We start from the raw sequence: 22,221 nt of genomic DNA on the forward strand, positions 1-22,221 counted from the left end.
TAAACTAAGCCATATTTATGACATGAAAAGTCATATTTATGATACACTAAGCCATATTTATGACATGAAAAGTCATATTTATGATACACTAAGCCATATTTATGACATGAAGTCATATTTATGATACACTAAGCCATATTTATGACATGAAAAGTCATATTTATGATAAACTAAGCCATATTTATGACATGAAAAGTCATATTTATGATAAACTAAGCCATATTTATGACATGAAAAGTCATATTTATGATACACTAAGCCATATTTATGACATGAAAAGTCATATTTATGATAAACTAAGCCATATTTATGACATGAAAAGTCATATTTATGATACACTAAGCCATATTTATGACATGAAAAGTCATATTTATGATAAACTAAGCCATATTTATGACATGAAAAGTCATATTTATGATACACTAAGCCATATTTATGACATGAAAAGTCATATTTATGATAAACTAAGCCATATTTATGACATGAAAAGTCATATTTATGATACACTAAGCCATATTTATGACATGAAAAGTCATATTTATGATAAACTAAGCCATATTTATGACATGAAAAGTCATATTTATGATACACTAAGCCATATTTATGACATGAAAAGTCATATTTATGATAAACTAAGCCATATTTATGACATGAAAAGTCATATTTATGATAAACTAAGCCATATTTATGACATGAAAAGTCATATTTATGATACACTAAGCCATATTTATGACATGAAAAGTCATATTTATGATAAACTAAGCCATATTTATGACATGAAGTCATATTTATGATACACTAAGCCATATTTATGACATGAAAAGTCATATTTATGATAAACTAAGCCATATTTATGACATGAAAAGTCATATTTATGATACACTAAGCCATATTTATGACATGAAAAGTCATATTTATGATAAACTAAGCCATATTTATGATACACTTAGCCATATTTATGACATGAAAAGTCATATTTATGATAAACTAAGCCATATTTATGACATGAAGTCATATTTATGATACACTAAGCCATATTTATGACATGAAAAGTCATATTTATGATAAACTAAGCCATATTTATGACATGAAAATTCATATTTATGACATGAAAAGTCATATTTATGATAAACTAAGCCATATTTATGATACACTAAGCCATATTTATGACATGAAAAGTCATATTTATGATAAACTAAGCCATATTTATGACATGAAAATTCATATTTATGACATGAAAAGTCATATTTATGATACACTAAGCCATATTTATGACATGAAAAGTCATATTTATGATAAACTAAGCCATATTTATGACATGAAAATTCATATTTATGACATGAAAAGTCATATTTATGATACACTAAGCCATATTTATGACATGAAAAGTCATATTTATGATAAACTAAGTCATATTTATGACATGAAAAGTCATATTTATGATAAACTAAGCCATATTTATGACATGAAAAGTCATATTTATGATAAACTAAGCCATATTTATGACATGAAAAGTCATATTTATGATAAACTAAGCCATATTTATGACATGAAGTCATATTTATGATACACTAAGCCATATTTATGATAAACTAAGCCATATTTATGATACACTTAGCCATATTTATGACATGAAAAGTCATATTTATGATACACTAAGCCATATTTATGACATGAAAAGTCATATTTATGATACACTAAGCAATATTTATGACATGAAAAGTCATATTTATGATACACTAAGCCATATTTATGACATGAAGTCATATTTATGATAAACTAAGCCATATTTATGACATGAAAAGTCATATTTATGATAAACTAAGCCATATTTATGACATGAAAAGTCATATTTATGATAAACTAAGCCATATTTATGACATGAAAAGTCATATTTATGATAAACTAAGCCATATTTATGACATGAAGTCATATTTATGATACACTAAGCCATATTTATGACATGAAAAGTCATATTTATGATAAACTAAGCCATATTTATGACATGAAAAGTCATATTTATGATAAACTAAGCCATATTTATGACATGAAAAGTCATATTTATGATAAACTAAGCCATATTTATGACATGAAAATTCATATTTATGACATGAAAAGTCATATTTATGATACACTAAGCCATATTTATGACATGAAAATTCATATTTATGACATGAAAAGTCATATTTATGATACACTAAGCCATATTTATGACATGAAAATTCATATTTATGACATGAAAAGTCATATTTATGATACACTAAGCCATATTTATGACATGAAAATTCATATTTATGACATGAAAAGTCATATTTATGATAAACTAAGCCATATTTATGACATGAAAATTCATATTTATGACATGAAAAGTCATATTTATGATACACTAAGCCATATTTATGACATGAAAATTCATATTTATGATAAACTAAGCCATATTTATGACATGAAAAGTCATATTTATGATAAACTAAGCCATATTTATGACATGAAAAGTCATATTTATGATAAACTAAGCCATATTTATGACATGAAAAGTCATATTTATGATACACTAAGCCATATTTATGACATGAAAAGTCATATTTATGATAAACTAAGCCATATTTATGACATGAAAAGTCATATTTATGATAAACTAAGCCATATTTATGACATGAAAAGTCATATTTATGATAAACTAAGCCATATTTATGACATGAAAAGTCATATTTATGATAAACTAAGCCATATTTATGACATGAAAAGTCATATTTATGATAAACTAAGCCATATTTATGACATGAAAAGTCATATTTATGATAAACTAAGCCATATTTATGACATGAAAAGTCATATTTATGATAAACTAAGCCATATTTATGACATGAAAAGTCATATTTATGATAAACTAAGCCATATTTATGACATGAAAAGTCATATTTATGATAAACTAAGCCATATTTATGACATGAAAAGTCATATTTATGATAAACTAAGCCATATTTATGACATGGAAAGTCATATTTATGATAAACTAAGCCATATTTATGACATGAAAAGTCATATTTATGATAAACTAAGCCATATTTATGACATGAAAAGTCATATTTATGATAAACTAAGCCATATTTATGACATGAAAAGTCATATTTATGATAAACTAAGCCATATTTATGACATGAAAAGTCATATTTATGATAAACTAAGCCATATTTATGACATGGAAAGTCATATTTATGATAAACTAAGCCATATTTATGACATGAAAAGTCATATTTATGATACACTAAGCCATATTTATGACATGAAAAGTCATATTTATGATACACTAAGCCATATGTATGACATGAAAAGTCATATTTATGATACACTAAGCCATATTTATGACATGAAAAGTCATATTTATGATACACTAAGCCATATTTATGATATGAAAAGTCATATTTATGATACACTAAGCCATATTTATGACATGAAAAGTCATATTTATGATAAACTAAGCCATATTTATGACATGAAAAGTCATATTTATGATACACTAAGCCATATTTATGATATGAAAAGTCATATTTATGATACACTAAGCCATATTTATGACATGAAAAGTCATATTTATGATACACTAAGCCATATTTATGATATGAAAAGTCATATTTATGATACACTAAGCCATATTTATGACATGAAAAGTCATATTTATGATAAACTAAGCCATATTTATGACATGAAAAGTCATATTTATGATACACTAAGCCATATTTATGACATGAAAAGTCATATTTATGATAAACTAAGCCATATTTATGATACACTTAGCCATATTTATGACATGAAAAGTCATATTTATGATACACTAAGCCATATTTATGACATACACTAAGCCATATTTATGATACACTAAGCCATATTTATGACATGAAAAGTCATATTTATGATACACTAAGCCATATTTATGACATGAAAAGTCATATTTATGATACACTAAGCCATATTTATGACATGAAAAGTCATATTTATGATACACTAAGCCATATTTATGATATGAAAAGTCATATTTATGATACACTAAGCCATATTTATGACATGAAAAGTCATATTTATGATACACTAAGCCATATTTATGATATGAAAAGTCATATTTATGATACACTAAGCCATATTTATGACATGAAAAGTCATATTTATGATAAACTAAGCCATATTTATGACATGAAAAGTCATATTTATGATACACTAAGCCATATTTATGACATGAAAAGTCATATTTATGATAAACTAAGCCATATTTATGATACACTTAGCCATATTTATGACATGAAAAGTCATATTTATGATACACTAAGCCATATTTATGACATGAAAAGTCATATTTATGATACACTAAGCCATATTTATGATACACTTAGCCATATTTATGACATGAAAAGTCATATTTATGATACACTAAGCCATATTTATGACATGAAAAGTCATATTTATGATACACTTAGCCATATTTATGACATGAAAAGTCATATTTATGATACACTAAGCCATATTTATGACATGAAAAGTCATATTTATGATAAACTAAGCCATATTTATGACATGAAAAGTCATATTTATGATACACTAAGCCATATTTATGACATGAAAAGTCATATTTATGATAAACTAAGCCATATTTATGACATGAAAAGTCATATTTATGATAAACTAAGCCATATTTATGACATGAAAAGTCATATTTATGATAAACTAAGCCATATTTATGACATGAAAAGTCATATTTATGATAAACTAAGCCATATTTATGACATGAAAATTCATATTTATGACATGAAAAGTCATATTTATGATACACTAAGCCATATTTATGACATGAAAAGTCATATTTATGATAAACTAAGCCATATTTATGACATGAAAAGTCATATTTATGATAAACTAAGCCATATTTATGACATGAAAATTCATATTTATGACATGAAAAGTCATATTTATGATACACTAAGCCATATTTATGACATGAAAAGTCATATTTATGATAAACTAAGCCATATTTATGACATGAAAAGTCATATTTATGATAAACTAAGCCATATTTATGACATGAAAAGTCATATTTATGATACACTAAGCCATATTTATGACATGAAAAGTCATATTTATGATAAACTAAGCCATATTTATGACATGGAAAGTCATATTTATGATAAACTAAGCCATATTTATGACATGAAAAGTCATATTTATGATACACTAAGCCATATTTATGACATGAAAAGTCATATTTATGACATGAAAAGTCATATTTATGATACACTAAGCCATATTTATGACATGAAAAGTCATATTTATGATAAACTAAGCCATATTTATGACATGGAAAGTCATATTTATGATAAACTAAGCCATATTTATGACATGAAAAGTCATATTTATGATACACTAAGCCATATTTATGACATGAAAATTCATATTTATGACATGAAAAGTCATATTTATGATACACTAAGCCATATTTATGACATGAAAAGTCATATTTATGATAAACTAAGCCATATTTATGATACACTTAGCCATATTTATGACATGAAAAGTCATATTTATGATACACTTAGCCATATTTATGACATGAAAAGTCATATTTATGATACACTAAGCCATATTTATGACATGAAAAGTCATATTTATGATACACTAAGCAATATTTATGACATGAAAAGTCATATTTATGATACACTAAGCCATATTTATGACATGAAGTCATATTTATGATAAACTAAGCCATATTTATGACATGAAAAGTCATATTTATGATAAACTAAGCCATATTTATGACATGAAAAGTCATATTTATGATAAACTAAGCCATATTTATGACATGAAAAGTCATATTTATGATAAACTAAGCCATATTTATGACATGAAGTCATATTTATGATACACTAAGCCATATTTATGACATGAAAAGTCATATTTATGATAAACTAAGCCATATTTATGACATGAAAAGTCATATTTATGATAAACTAAGCCATATTTATGACATGAAAATTCATATTTATGACATGAAAAGTCATATTTATGATACACTAAGCCATATTTATGACATGAAAATTCATATTTATGACATGAAAAGTCATATTTATGATAAACTAAGCCATATTTATGACATGAAAAGTCATATTTATGATAAACTAAGCCATATTTATGACATGAAAAGTCATATTTATGATACACTAAGCCATATTTATGACATGAAAAGTCATATTTATGATACACTAAGCCATATTTATGATATGAAAAGTCATATTTATGATACACTAAGCCATATTTATGACATGAAAAGTCATATTTATGATAAACTAAGCCATATTTATGACATGAAAAGTCATATTTATGATACACTAAGCCATATTTATGATATGAAAAGTCATATTTATGATACACTAAGCCATATTTATGACATGAAAAGTCATATTTATGATACACTAAGCCATATTTATGATATGAAAAGTCATATTTATGATACACTAAGCCATATTTATGACATGAAAAGTCATATTTATGATAAACTAAGCCATATTTATGACATGAAAAGTCATATTTATGATACACTAAGCCATATTTATGACATACACTAAGCCATATTTATGACATGAAAAGTCATATTTATGACATACACTAAGCCATATTTATGACATGAAAAGTCATATTTATGACATACACTAAGCCATATTTATGACATGAAAAGTCATATTTATGACATACACTAAGCCATATTTATGACATGAAAAGTCATATTTATGACATACACTAAGCCATATTTATGACATGAAAAGTCATATTTATGATAAACTAAGCCATATTTATGACATACACTAAGCCATATTTATGACATGAAAAGTCATATTTATGATACACTAAGCCATATTTATGACATACACTAAGCCATATTTATGACATGAAAAGTCATATTTATGATACACTAAGCCATATTTATGACATACACTAAGCCATATTTATGACATACACTAAGCCATATTTATGACATACACTAAGCCATATTTATGACATGAAAAGTCATATTTATGACATGAAAAGTCATATTTATGACATACACTAAGCCATATTTATGACATGAAAAGTCATATTTATGATAAACTAAGCCATATTTATGACATACACTAAGCCATATTTATGACATTCACTAAGCCATATTTATGACATACACTAAGCCATATTTATGACATACACTAAGCCATATTTATGACATACACTAAGCCATATTTATGACATGAAAAGTCATATTTATGACATGAAAAGTCATATTTATGACATACACTAAGCCATATTTATGACATGAAAAGTCATATTTATGATAAACTAAGCCATATTTATGACATACACTAAGCCATATTTATGACATGAAAAGTCATATTTATGATACACTAAGCCATATTTATGACATACACTAAGCCATATTTATGACATACACTAAGCCATATTTATGACATGAAAAGTCATATTTATGACATACACTAAGCCATATTTATGACATGAAAAGTCATATTTATGATAAACTAAGCCATATTTATGACATGAAAAGTCATATTTATGATACACTAAGCCATATTTATGACATGAAAAGTCATATTTATGATACACTAAGCCATATTTATGACATACACTAAGCCATATTTATGACATGAAAAGTCATATTTATGATACACTAAGCCATATTTATGACATGAAAAGTCATATTTATGATACACTAAGCCATATTTATGACATGAAAAGTCATATTTATGATAAACTAAGCCATATTTATGACATGAAAAGTCATATTTATGATACACTAAGCCATATTTATGACATACACTAAGCCATATTTATGATACACTAAGCCATATTTATGATAAACTAAGCCATATTTATGATAAACTAAGCCATATTTATGACATACACTAAGCCATATTTATGATAAACTAAGCCATATTTATGATAAACTAAGCCATATTTATGATAAACTAAGCCATATTTATGATAAACTAAGCCATATTTATGATAAACTAAGCCATATTTATGATAAACTAAGCCATATTTATGATAAACTAAGTCATATTTATGATACACTAAGCCATATTTATGATACACTAAGCCATATTTATGATAAACTAAGCCATATTTATGATACACTAAGCCATATTTATGATAAACTAAGTCATATTTATGATACACTAAGCCATATTTATGATACACTAAGTCATATTTATGATACACTAAGCCATATTTATGACATGAAAAGTCCTATTTATGATACACTAAGCCATATTTATGACATACACTAAGCCATATTTATGATAAACTAAGCCATATTTATGATAAACTAAGCCATATTTATGATATGAAAAGTCATATTTATGATACACTAAGCCATATTTATGACATGAAAAGTCATATTTATGATAAACTAAGCCATATTTATGACATGAAAAGTCATATTTATGATAAACTAAGCCATATTTATGATAAACTAAGCCATATTTATGACATGAAAAGTCATATTTATGATAAACTAAGCCATATTTATGATAAACTAAGCCATATTTATGACATGAAAAGTCATATTTATGATAAACTAAGTCATATTTATGATAAACTAAGCCATATTTATGACATGAAAAGTCATATTTATGATACACTAAGCCATATTTATGACATGAAAAGTCATATTTATGATACACTAAGCCATATTTATGACATGAAAAGTCATATTTATGATACACTAAGCCATATTTATGACATGAAAAGTCATATTTATGATAAACTAAGCCATATTTATGACATGAAAATTCATATTTATGATACACTAAGCCATATTTATGACATGAAAAGTCATATTTATGATACACTAAGCCATATTTATGACATGAAAAGTCATATTTATGATACACTAAGCCATATTTATGACATGAAAAGTCATATTTATGATAAACTAAGCCATATTTATGACATGAAAATTCATATTTATGATACACTAAGCCATATTTATGACATGAAAAGTCATATTTATGATACACTTAGCCATATTTATGACATGAAAAGTCATATTTATGATACACTAAGCCATATTTATGACATGAAAAGTCATATTTATGATACACTAAGCCATATTTATGACATGAAAAGTCATATTTATGATACACTAAGCCATATTTATGACATGAAAAGTCATATTTATGATACACTAAGCCATATTTATGACATGAAAAGTCATATTTATGATAAACTAAGCCATATTTATGACATGAAAAGTCATATTTATGATAAACTAAGCCATATTTATGACATGAAAAGTCATATTTATGATACACTAAGCCATATTTATGACATGAAAAGTCATATTTATGATACACTAAGCCATATTTATGACATGAAAAGTCATATTTATGATACACTAAGCCATATTTATGACATGAAAAGTCATATTTATGATACACTAAGCCATATTTATGACATGAAATGTCATATTTATGATACACTAAGCCATATTTATGACATGAAAATTCATATTTATGATACACTAAGCCATATTTATGACATGAAAAGTCATATTTATGATACACTAAGCCATATTTATGACATGAAAAGTCATATTTATGATACACTAAGCCATATTTATGACATGAAAAGTCATATTTATGATACACTAAGCCATATTTATGACATGAAAAGTCATATTTATGATACACTAAGCCATATTTATGACATGAAAAGTCATATTTATGATACACTAAGCCATATTTATGACATGAAAATTCATATTTATGATACACTAAGCCATATTTATGACAAAAAGTAAAATTTATTAAAATAAAAAGTAAAAACAACCAACAATATTGTTTCTAAGTTGTTATACTGTTATGTAAAAGATTATGGTCTCATTTGTCAACATTAGTTAATGTATTAACTAACATGAACTAACAGTGAGTAATGTATTTTTATCAACATTTATTAATCTCTTTTAATGTTAGCAAAATTACAGTTGTTCATGTTAGTTCATATTAGTTCACAGTACATTAAGTACATGACAACTAACTAACATTAACAAATATAAACGTAATAAATGTTCGAGGTATGTCCATCGTTAGTTTACATGTTTAATGATATCTATTTAAAACCTTACTGTAAAGTGTTAGCATGTTTTTATAAGAGCTGTTTTCCATCAGTATGAGACATAATGAACATATAAATAAGAGCCACACAATTGCCACATCACATGAGAAGCAGAAAGGAGGAAGCAGAGCGTTCGCCAAACCAACAGTCTTTGTTGAAAAGGCTATTTTGGAAACGACTATGGGAAGAATGAAACGCTGTGGACGAAGGATACATGTTCTGTGCAGGTGGTATATTTTGAGCAGGAGCTCCTGTAAAGGTTGTGGAGGGAAGAGGAGTGTGTGTGGCCATGCGGTGATGAGGAAGATACACACAGACTCGTGTATGAACATCAGTGTACAGCGCTGTCAGAGGCAAAGGCCTGGAAATTGCTTTTAAACCCCAAGGTGCATGCTTATTTCACAGTCATGTTTAAAAGTCAAGAACCCAATCCTTCTGACTCAAAAACAGCCGAGAGGCAAAGACATCCAAATCCAGAGCCCGGGATGAGCGAGCGTTTAAAACACTGACAAACAATAGTATACGATATATTTTATATTAAACATATTGAGAGAAAAAAAGGTGACAATATATTGAATAATGCATTAGGAATTGATGCTATTCATAACTTGGAAAACATATGACAATGTATGTACTAATGTGTATTCACATGTTTCTGCTGCACATAGTAATTGAGTTGAGTTACGAGGAAAGTTGTGTTTGCTTAAAAGGGTCATATAATGACATTTTTGTACAAGTTAATATGATTCTTTAGTGTGTAAATGAAAACTTTGCAATATACTTTAATTAAAAATTATCATTAGTATTGTGAGAAAACATTCATTTTACCTGATCAAGAACAGCTCTGTTTTCAGCAAGCCATTTTAGTGCATGTGACTTTAAATGCTAATGAGCTTTTCTCACCCCACCCCTCTGTTCTGTGGGGGTTTTGTTCTGCTGCTGATTGGCCCTTTAGCAAAGCCACGCCCCTGAGTGTGAAGCACAGAGACACCATTTCTGTTTCCTCGCTGTATCAGCACTCGAGTATTACAATGTGTGCGCCACAAACATCACTAATGTCCTGATGAAGCAGAGAACACACGAGTCTCAGGGACTCCGGCATCAGAGCCACTGAAGCTCATTTAGGAAGGAAATGTGCTGATGAATGACGGTCACAAATCATTTTACACACGACTGCTTCTCCAGCGAGGGTCAGTAACGCTCGAGTCAACGACGGGTCAATCCCAACGCTTCGAGCTCTAACTTCATATCAGAACGAGTGAGGATGGCTCTTCATATTCTGTGAATGTTTGCACATGTCCTTCTGAATGAGCTGAACGCTGTACGCTAATATGGCTAAAGTTAGCATCGTCGCTGACTGTATTCACTGAGACTAGAGCTGTGGCGTTAGTTTGATCCTGAACACACCCACGTCTGCGTCATTCACACACACATTTATTATGCTTTGTATAGTCAGGACGTGTTACGTTCCCACACGAGCACCGATATAACACTTTATAGATGAACATGACGGCTCATGCTAGTCGATGAGTTGAGTCGGCGTAACTCCACAACTAACGCTACATAAATGATCCCCTAAGCGTTCAGTGTAAAGTGTGGAGCTCTTCCTGAGTCTCTCGTCTGTGTCGACTCCGGCTTATTTCTGACATTTGTCTGAGTGAGATTGGCCTGTTTTGTTGTTGATGGAGTATCTGAAGTGTAAAGGCTCCGCCCTCTCCTGTAGGGAGGCGGGGAACAGCAGCAGCTCATTTGCATTTAAAGGACCACACACAAAAACGGCACGACACAAACCCAAATAGAGGCAAATTTGATAAGCTATAATAAATGATCTAGGGGTATTTTGAGCAGAAACTTCACACACACATTCAGGGGACACCAGAGATTTATATTACATCTTGTGAAAAGGAGCATAATATGTCCCCTTTAAGGTACAGATTTTGCACCAAAATGTTTTTTTTTTTGGTTATCCTGGATGAAAACATGCAATGTTCGATTGCAAAGTTCCCCAACCAGAAGGATGGGTTTTTCCCACTGAACAATGCTCCAATCCAGACAGCCAGCCCAATAAAGGTGTGGATGGAGGATGACCTGAACCCCGCTGTAAACCTCTGGAATATAAACAACAGCGTGTCAGCCATTAAATAAAGCCGAGCGGCTGGAGTTATTGCAGTGGCATAAAGTCACCCAACAGCGATGATAGGAGGCACGCCAAGACGCCTGAAAGCTCTGATGGGAAATCAGGGATATTCCTCCAAATATTGTTTCTTGAATATATATATACAACGATCAGGCATAACATAATGACCACTGACAGGTGAATAATTTATTCATCCAGCTCCTGTTAGTGGGTGGGATATATTAGTCAGCAAGTGAACATTTAGTCCTCAGAGTTGATGTGTGTGAAGCAGGAGAAATGGGCAAGCGTAAGGATTTGAGCGAGTTTGGCCAGATTGTGACGGCTAGACGACTGGGTCAGAGCATCTCCAAAACTGCAGCTCTTGTGGGCTGTTCCCGGTCTGCAGTGGTCAGCATTAGCTCGTTCTCATTGATATTGTTCTTACTGTATTATGTACAGTAATGTGTGAGAGAGGTCGAGTGAGCATATGTAGCTATTACCTGCATTCACACACAGCATTTTCCTTCAGGTCAGTCCTATGTTCATGATAAAAGTCTGTTTGAATGTCTGCTGAGATATCTTTTTCAACAGTTTAGGAGTTTTCCGCATCCTGACACTGAAAGTGCTAATCAAAGCATTTGTTATTTGTTTCCTGTTCACAGAAAAGTTTCAGTCCCTTCACTATAAAAGTTTCGCGATTGACTGACTCGCTGATAAAGACAGGCTTTGCCGGCATCTAATGGTGTAATAATGGGACTTCTCTTGCACGGTCAAGGACTAGGGATTTTTTTCCAGCAGAAGGAAGGCTTTTAGTGATTTTACTTCATGAAAGTTGCACTGATACATATCTTTTGGCTTTGATATTTGTATTACATGGTAACTGTTTTTATAAAAGCAATAAGGTTTTCTTTTTTCTGACTGTGAAAAACAGTGACAGTTTTTCCTAACCCACCCTAACCCTACTTTTATATTTTAAGTGAAGGTTTTTTTAAGCCTTGCTTTAGACATCTGGAGAAATGCAATTATGGCAGAAAGATGGGAGAAAGCATTGCTTTGGCTGTTATAGAACGAGTCGTTTCACAGTACAATCTGTACTACTGCAAATAAAAAAAACCTTTGACCTCCGCTGACAGATGTAATCAGTTAGTCTGGCTCTCTGGTTATGCATGACTATAAATATTGGTGCACATGTGTGGGTCCCGTCCTTGAATTGTCTCACTACACTAATGAGTTTATTGGTGTCTGACCCTTCTGACCTGTTTTATCTGGGCTTCTGACTCTGACTAAAGCACACGCCTGGTGTTTGCAAGTGCCTTTCAAATAACTTTTAAATTAAGCTATAGATCCTTGCTTCTTTCTTGAAGGGGGAAAGGTGAGCCACCCTCTCTATCTACGACACTCTTCATCAGTGGACAGCAAGCCAAATAAGTCTAACATTTATCAAAGTACATGTTACAGGTTTCTTTCAACCACTCAGTGTGTTGCTGAAACACTTTCAAATTATTTTAGATACTTTTCACAGACACACACACACACACACACACACACATACACACACACGCACACACACACTTTTATTTGTTTTAATTTATCTATTTTTTTGCCTGTCAAAGAGTTTTATGTCAAAGTATATTTCAAAATAGATCACATTCTGAGAATATCTAGGCATACATCATGCTTTGGTAATATGGTAATATACTACATTATAGTATGCCAAAAGTATTGTGCCGCTCCTCCAGATCCCTGAGTTCAGGTGTTGGATCTCGTCATAGCCACAGGTGTATAACTCCAGCTCTCGGCCTGCAGACGCTTCTACACACATTAGTGAAAGAATGGGTCGCTCTCAGGAGCTCAGTGAACTCAAGTGTGGGGCCGTGATAGGTTGACACCTGTGCAATAAGTCCATTCCTGACATTTCCTCACTACTAAATATTCCACGCTCAACTGTTAGTGGGATTATAACAAAGTGGAAGCCATTGGGAACAACAGCAACTCAGCCACGAAGTGTTAAATCCCAAAGCGGGGTCAGCGCATGCTGAGGGTCACAGTGCGCAGAAGTCTCCACCTTTCTGCAGAGTCAACAGCTCCAGACCTCCAGACTTCTGTGGCCTTCAGATGAGCTCAAGAACAGCGGAGAGAGCTTCATGGAATGGGTTTCCATGGCCGAGCAGCTCATCCAAGCCTTACATCACCAAGAGCAATGCAACTGCGCTCCAGTGCACAAAGCGTCGCTCCATAAAGACATGGATGAGGAGTTTGGTGTGGAGGAACTGGACTGGCCTGCACAGAGTCCTGAGCTCAACCCGATAGAACAGCTTTGGGATGAATTAGAGCGGAGACTGAGAGCCAGGCCTTCTCGTCCAACATCAGTGCCTGACCTCACAAATGAGCTTCTAGAAGAATGGGCAAAAATCCCCATAAAACACACTCCTAAACCTTGAGGAAAGCCTTCCCAGAAGAGCTGGAGCTGTTAGAGAGGGTGGGCCGACTCCATATTAAACCCTACGGATTAACAATGGGATGGTATTAAATGTTATGCACGCAGGGGCGTCGGACTGGGGGGCATATCGAGTAACCAGGGCCCGAGGCTGGGGGCCTTAGAGTGAGTTTTCTATACACATACATGGTACAGGGGCCCAGCAAGATGGTTTGTACCCAGGGCCCAAAATTTGGTGCTACGCCGCTGTATGCACGTAAAGGCAGGCGTCACAAAACTATCACCCCACACAATCTTTATGAGACGGATGAGAACTGTGCAGGAAAGGGAAATGGTGTAGCCATTTCTGTGACTTGCTTATAGTGAAATATGAGATCACACACAGGAAATGTCACTGATTGAGAAACAGGCCAGTCGTCTCTGAGAAATCTGAGGGAGGGTTTCATAAAAAACAAAGCAGTGTTTGAGGTCTGCTGACGAAGTAGAAAATTTAACTGTTATTTTTAATTTTTGAAAATGTTTGCAATCATATTCAAGGGTTCTCTCCGTTTGTTCTTCTTCTGTTATTAGACATATGTAGCTCCATGAAACTTTATTCACTGTACATAGAATTGTCACTCCTCCAAAAACAAGCTAAACCTGTGGCCAATCCAGCCACTGCTCATAATCCAGCGGAGACTCCCAGACTCGCCTGTTCCTCAGAACACAAGACTGTGTGTCACTAACCCAGACGTCACTATTCTGGCCACTGACTCACACCATCTTCTGCTTTTCTGTGAATTGCGTTCCCAGAATGCTCTCTCCTCCCAACATTTCGCACTCCTGCTAAGAGAGGAGGTTCTCCACAAACAGGCTGAAACCTGCTCGGGCCCGTGTGCAATCAGGCCCTCAGGAGCCCCGCGTCTGCATGCATGATGGATCGCACTCACAGGCATTCATTGCAAAATAACCATCTGAGATATGTATGCAGCTATTAACACTAGAAGTCCCAGAGATTTGTAGCCCTCCTTTAGCCAACTGGATGCTAACTGGCTAGTCTTTTGGCTATCATTAGCATCAATTCATGTGTAAATATGGTCATTACCTGAGCAATCTGCAGGGGGGTTTGGGGTGTGTGTGTGAATGGTTGCTAGTGGCTTGTTTGTATGTGTGGGGGAGGGAGGGCTGCTAAAAGCAGAGAACTTGATTGACCATGTCTCACATGGACATGGGTAGAAATGTTACCACGGGCAATTCACTTGCACATAAACTTATTAGCCGGAAAACCACCATCCTCGGCACAGTCAACAAGATTTCCCGGGAAACCCCTAGGTCTTTTGTGGTTCTATGTTTGTGTTTCTAAATTTTAGAATCAACACCGCCAAGTGTTTCATTGTGTGTAAAAGTGCTATGAAAATAACAATATCTTATTTATTAGGTGTTCCCTATATCGAGGGAACTTCGCACTGCGTCGAAACGAAGAAATTGGGGATACTCCCTAAGCATGAACGCGTCTGAAGTATGAATGAAACTAGTCCAATCTTTATTGGTCCTACGTCATGACGTAGATGTGACGGCATACCCGGAAGCTATAAAGGGGAGCCCGGCGCATTGTAGCGTCAGTTATCGCTCTACAGCAATAACTCTCTGTGTGTGTGTTTGAAGCACTGTCTGTCTATTTATTGTTGTCTGTCCCATATATCAAAAAGAAAAGAAAAGAGACCTAGAAACATATATATAAAATAAATATGTTGAACACTGAGTTTAAGAGGTGCGTGCATCCGTGTCCCCGCTACATCTCGGGAGTGGACACGCACTCTCTATGTGTTCAGTGCCTGGGCGTTCAGCATGCTCAGGTGGCTCTCGAGGGAGCCGCTTGCAGTCATTGCGAGCTGCTGACGCTCAGGGTACTAAGGTCTCGGTTGGCGGTCTTTGATGAGGCCGACCAACCACGTGAGTGAGGCCGACCAACCACGTGAGCCCCGCCCCTCTCGCAAGCTTTCTGTCACCCGAATCGGCATCGTCCCTAAAAGCTCTACTGCCCACCAAGCCATGCAGGGACACATCGGCGTTGGTGGGCAGGGCATATATGGTGGCGGGTCGGGCTGGTAGCTCTCTGCACACGTTGTCTAACTTGCAGGCGTACCAGGCCGACCTTCTCAAAGAGCTAGACGAGGGAGAAGGTCCCTCTCCTGAGGACATTTTAGAACTTAGGAAGGCTGCTGATCTGTCTCTCCGCGTCACCAAGGAGACAGCCCGTACCATCGGCTTCAAGGCTTCTGGTGGGTGTGTAGACTCGTAGGAGTGAGTAAAAGTATGCGGGTGCTGAGCTTGTGGAAGATCCAGCAAGAGTCAGGGCTTTGAATTGGATCCAGGCAGCGAGTGGTAGAAAATGCAGAGAGATGAAGAGAGGTGTGACATGAGCCATTTTGGGCTCATTGAATACAAGGCGTGCCGCAGCATTCTGGATCATTTGCAGCGGTTTGATTGCAAAAGATGGAAGTCCAGCCAGAAGCGCATTGCAATAGTCAAGTCTAGAAATGACCAGGGCTTGGACAAGAAGCTGTGTTGCATGCTCCGTAAGGAACGGTCTGATTTTCCTGATGTTGTGCAATGCAAACCTGCATGACTGGGCTGAGATGTGGTCTTTGAAGGACAGCTGGTCATCAAAGATTACTCCAAGATTTCTGACCGACTTTGAAGGGGTAATCAATGATGAACCTAGCTGGATGGTAAAATTATGTTGTATGAAATGGTTGGTTTCTTTATTGGTTTCTTTGGTTGGTTTCTTTATTTTATTTTGTACTATTTTTATCAATAAATCTCAGCAACAAAGGAAAAAAAAACATGTGTGTTGATTTCTCCCTAAGATGGCTCCCTAAGATTCAAGTTTCCTGGAAGTGGCTCAGCATGGCCCCACATTGTTTACATAACAAAAGCAACTGTTCACAGGTGATTAAGGATATTAGCCTAAAGCCTTCCAGCCCATCGGCTGTCCTGCGGGTTTTATAGGTAGAAAAGCCAAATGGCTGCTCTCTGGGACTTCTAGTGTTAAAGTACTATAGCATTACAAAATTAAACTTTAAACAGAAGTGTGTCGACACATACGAATCAATAACAACATAAAATGTAAGGAAAAGGATAAATGTATGTCGGTGTGAAGGATAAGAATAAATGTAGAAAATTGTATTGGGCATTCTGTCCATGCCCACAGACAACGTATTCATAAGCATCAGTGATTGATATGCTTGTCTCGGGTGTACACGCTCGGTTTCTCAACTAAATACGTAACGTTATATATATCCGACCGCCTGGCCATCTGCTAACGTCTTCTCTCCACTCCACTATAGTACACGGATCTGGTCGCCGAATACCATTTGATAAAGTCAACTTTTTAAAATAACTTTCTCAGTTTGTGTTGAATCCGCTCACGTAGCTTGACATGCTGCTGTTTCTTGCCACAGTTTCTTGCCAAAATGCGCGCGCATACGTCGCTATGTCATCATTGTATACCAACAGTAAAAGGGTCTTTATCTGATGTGTTTTATTAGACAGTGTTTGGATCATTGATGGACAGAAACTAATGATTGTTCTCCAGCTCAACACCATTCGTCTTATTGTTTAATCTGCTGTTGTTGATTTACCGCTCAGAGTGCCGTGTGTTACCGCCTGATATGATCTCGTGTTACGTGTTGTTGTGTTACAGCTTTTGCCCGTTGCTTGAACACATTTTGCAAAACTTCGCTGATTGTGCCAAACTCTACACACAGGTAAGCATGACACAACACTGGGAATACACCGTACACATCTGTGTCAAACTGAAACTCGGCTATCAAAACCTTACATTCCTCTGTCAAAATGTCACTCTGATGACAAAACGACACACACTTGCATCATATGGACACACTTTCAGATCAGGGGGAACACACTCGTCTACTTTATATAAAACACTGCAGTCTTTAATGTTCACTGTTTTTATTCAGTTCATCAGTTAGCGTTCTGTGAAGCAATGCAACACTTACAAAGGTTCACAACAACCAAAAAGGAAAGCGCTGAAATGTTACAAATGACATACTACTGCACATCACAGGACTATACTTCACACTACAGTGCAGTGCTATGGACTGTACTATATGTTACACAAAACTACCTTTTTTTGTTATTAAAGGAGCACTAGCCAATGTGTTCGGTTCAGAGACAGTCTGGAATAGAGAACCGCTGTTTTCCAGTCTGAATGTCCTTATGATGGATGAACTGTGAACCGGCTGAGATGTGGAGGACTCTCTGCCCGGCTTCCCTCACTGTCAGGCCATGACTTACCACATGATCCACCAAAGTTGCTCTAATATCTCAGAATGGCTTACCTGAGGCCTGTTTGTGGCTGGCTGACTGGTGTTCAGTTGTGCGAGTAAGTGCCTTCAGGTGTGTATTTGAGTGGCTGCAATCACCCGATGTGTGTTGTATTTTGGATACATGTGTTTTCCAAATGGCACCCTGAGATTTCATTTTTGAAGGAAAGGGTCTTAATATGAAATAGAGTGTAGTATGCAGGACCGAGTGTGTTGCATAAAGGCGTAAGTGTGTTGCAGAATTGCAAGTGCAAAGCAGTGCTTTTGTTTAAGCTATGGGTACAAGTGTGTGAGGTATGGGAACAAAAGCTTGTGTTACTTTAGTCTAAGCATGGGTCTATAGTGTTCAAGCAACGGGCAAAAACTGTAATACATAATGCACAAACGTTCAGCCTTTCAGATCAAGCATCAGATATGCACATGTAACATGGCTTGAGATTGAGTCCGATCGTACGGCTTGATTTAATCAGTTTGTGCTCATGATCATGAATCTCACGAATGAAACCCACACAGGAGGAGCTGAATTCAAACCTTTGATATTGAGCATCATATGAAGGACATGCAACCATTATTCAATATTAATGCACTTGCTTGACGAGTGATGAAAGAGCCAATCAACGGAGCACAGAATATTTCTTCCATATGATCACAAGTTCATAATCAAATCACAGCCTTGAATAAACCCTTTACAAACACTCTCTTCTTTTCACCGCCGTTTATGTCACACGCTCCATACTGTACACAGTGGTGTAATTAATCATTTTATACTGTAGTTTGCTTCTAAAATAAATGAAGTATTAATTAAAATCTGACCTCTGTGGTCACAGCCTTCAGAATGACACGACTAGTCGATTTAAAATAAGAAGAGCTTTATTAAAAGCATTATTTATTAAAAATGTATTAAAATCACTTTAATGTAGTTTTCATTGTGTCCAGAATGGAAGCTTGTTCCCGTTATGGGATAATAACAAAATAAAAAATAAAATGCAAATCCAGACATTGTGTCGTAATTCTGAGGGGAAAAGTCAGAATTGCTAAATATAAGTGCACAATTCTTATGTTTTTCCTCAGCATTGTGAGATAGAAACTTGCATCACTGCAAAAATAAAATAAAATGCTTTTCTTATTTTAGTATTGTTGTCTTGTTTCCAGTCCACACATCTAACAAAACATTAAAACAATCAGCATTTACTAGACGAGCAAAAATGATCTTGTTCTGGGGGAAAATAACTATAAGCTAAATAATCTGTCAACGGGATAAACAATATAATCTTAATTCAAACAGAAAATAAGATTATTATTATTAAGATCATAAGCAAAACAGTACAGAAACTTGAGCTTGTCTTAGTAAATGCCCTCATATGTCTAAAACGTATTTAGATAATTGTGCTTGCTTTAAGCAAAAACGTATTAAACTTTTAAACTTATTTTTTAGTTTATTTCCCAGAAGAAAACAAATAGTATATGACTCATCTAGAAGCATATTGAATTAAATATTTGTAGATATTTGGACTGGAAACAAGACAAAATACTAAACATTAAAAGCATTTTTGCAGTGCAATTCTGAAATAATAAATTAAAAAAATGTATATACATGTTTGCTCTGTGGCAGAAACAGGATTTCATAGTTCATTCATAAAGCATTAGTTTGAACGACTATTACAACAAATCAGTAAATAAATGAAACAAATCTCAGAATGAAATCACAATGATTTATTATATACAGTACACACATCAAGCCAAGTCAGCATTATTTATACAGATTAACAATATTCATCATCATCATCATCAGCTCTTTCGGTTGCCCTTTATTATAAGGTGTCGATGTTACAATATAATAACTATACATTTAAGTAATGTTATGTATGAGTTTTAAAGGTTTGTTTGAGGGTAATTTGCATGTAACTGCATCATTTACTGTTATTACTATGGTAAGTGCATGTAACATACGTAACACGGTCACCGTAAAATAAAGTGTTACCAATTTTTTACCTACTTCATTGCGTTTTTTCTTTAGATGCATGAAGAATAAAAGTGTGTGTTTGCAGCCATAACGCTAACACTTTACAGTAAGGTTCATTAGTTAACATGAACTAATAATGAACTGCACTTATAAACCCTTTTTGTAAATGTTCATTAGAATATTTACTAATGCATTATTAAAGTCTTATTAACATTAGTTAATGCACTGTGAACTAACATGAACAGCTGGATTTATATTAACCAACATTAACAAAGATTAACTAATACTTTTAAAACACAATTGAGACCGTGATCCAAACATGCGATCATATGTGAACTGTATATTAAATGATGTTTTTTATTCCTCCAGTGAATTTGTCGCTGTTCTATCTATTGTGTGTTTTAATGTTGACTGTTGTATTAGTGTGTCTGTCTTTGTCTTATTGTGTTATATCTATATACATATATACATACAAACGTATGTAAGAATCCAAAATAATCAAAGATTTTACTGTGTTCCACCCCCCTCTCGTATCGTTGGGGCCGTTTGGGATTCCTAAAGACAAAGAGATGTTGAGGGCCTGTGGGCCAGATGCTGCCACACCTGTAGTCCAGTGGGGGAAGTCTGCTCTGATTGGTCAGTTTGAATGTCTCAGGGTTTCAGTCACATGGTCACGGGATGGACAAAAGAAGATTGCAGCTGTTGCTCGAGGTCTTTTTCTCTGGCTGTCACTTCTAGGGGCCTTCTTTGGCTCTTCTCTTTGCTCTCTCTCTATCTCTCTCTATCTCTCAGGTAACATTCTATGCTGGGTACGGTTAATGGTATAAGTTTTATTATCTCATTCATCTATTTTGTAACCATTTTTAGTGTAACCATAACCGGATTTTGTCATCAAATTCTTTCAATTATAAATGATTTGCTAACCAGTTTTGATTTGGTATTGACTTTGAAGTGCTATCCGCTTGTTAAGTCGTGACGTAAGGAGCGCCGTTTCTGGGTCCAAGCCTCAACTCGTTTCACTTGAGAAGGCCATTGACGCCCGTTTATGAGCGCTGTTTATTCATATTAAACATCAAACGTTTAAAAAAGTTTAATACTTTAAATACTTACAGTCTACACAACAGTCTCTGTGCTCACAGCGTCACATACATTAATATTTTAACGATTTAAAAAAGTGAATCACTGTCTGGCCATCTGGAATTTTGCTATGGAGAAAAAGGTTATGATTATA

The sequence above is a fragment of the Pseudorasbora parva genome, chromosome 24 (genome assembly GCF_024679245.1).
Source record: "Pseudorasbora parva isolate DD20220531a chromosome 24, ASM2467924v1, whole genome shotgun sequence".
Taxonomy (NCBI): Eukaryota; Metazoa; Chordata; class Actinopteri; order Cypriniformes; family Gobionidae; genus Pseudorasbora; species Pseudorasbora parva.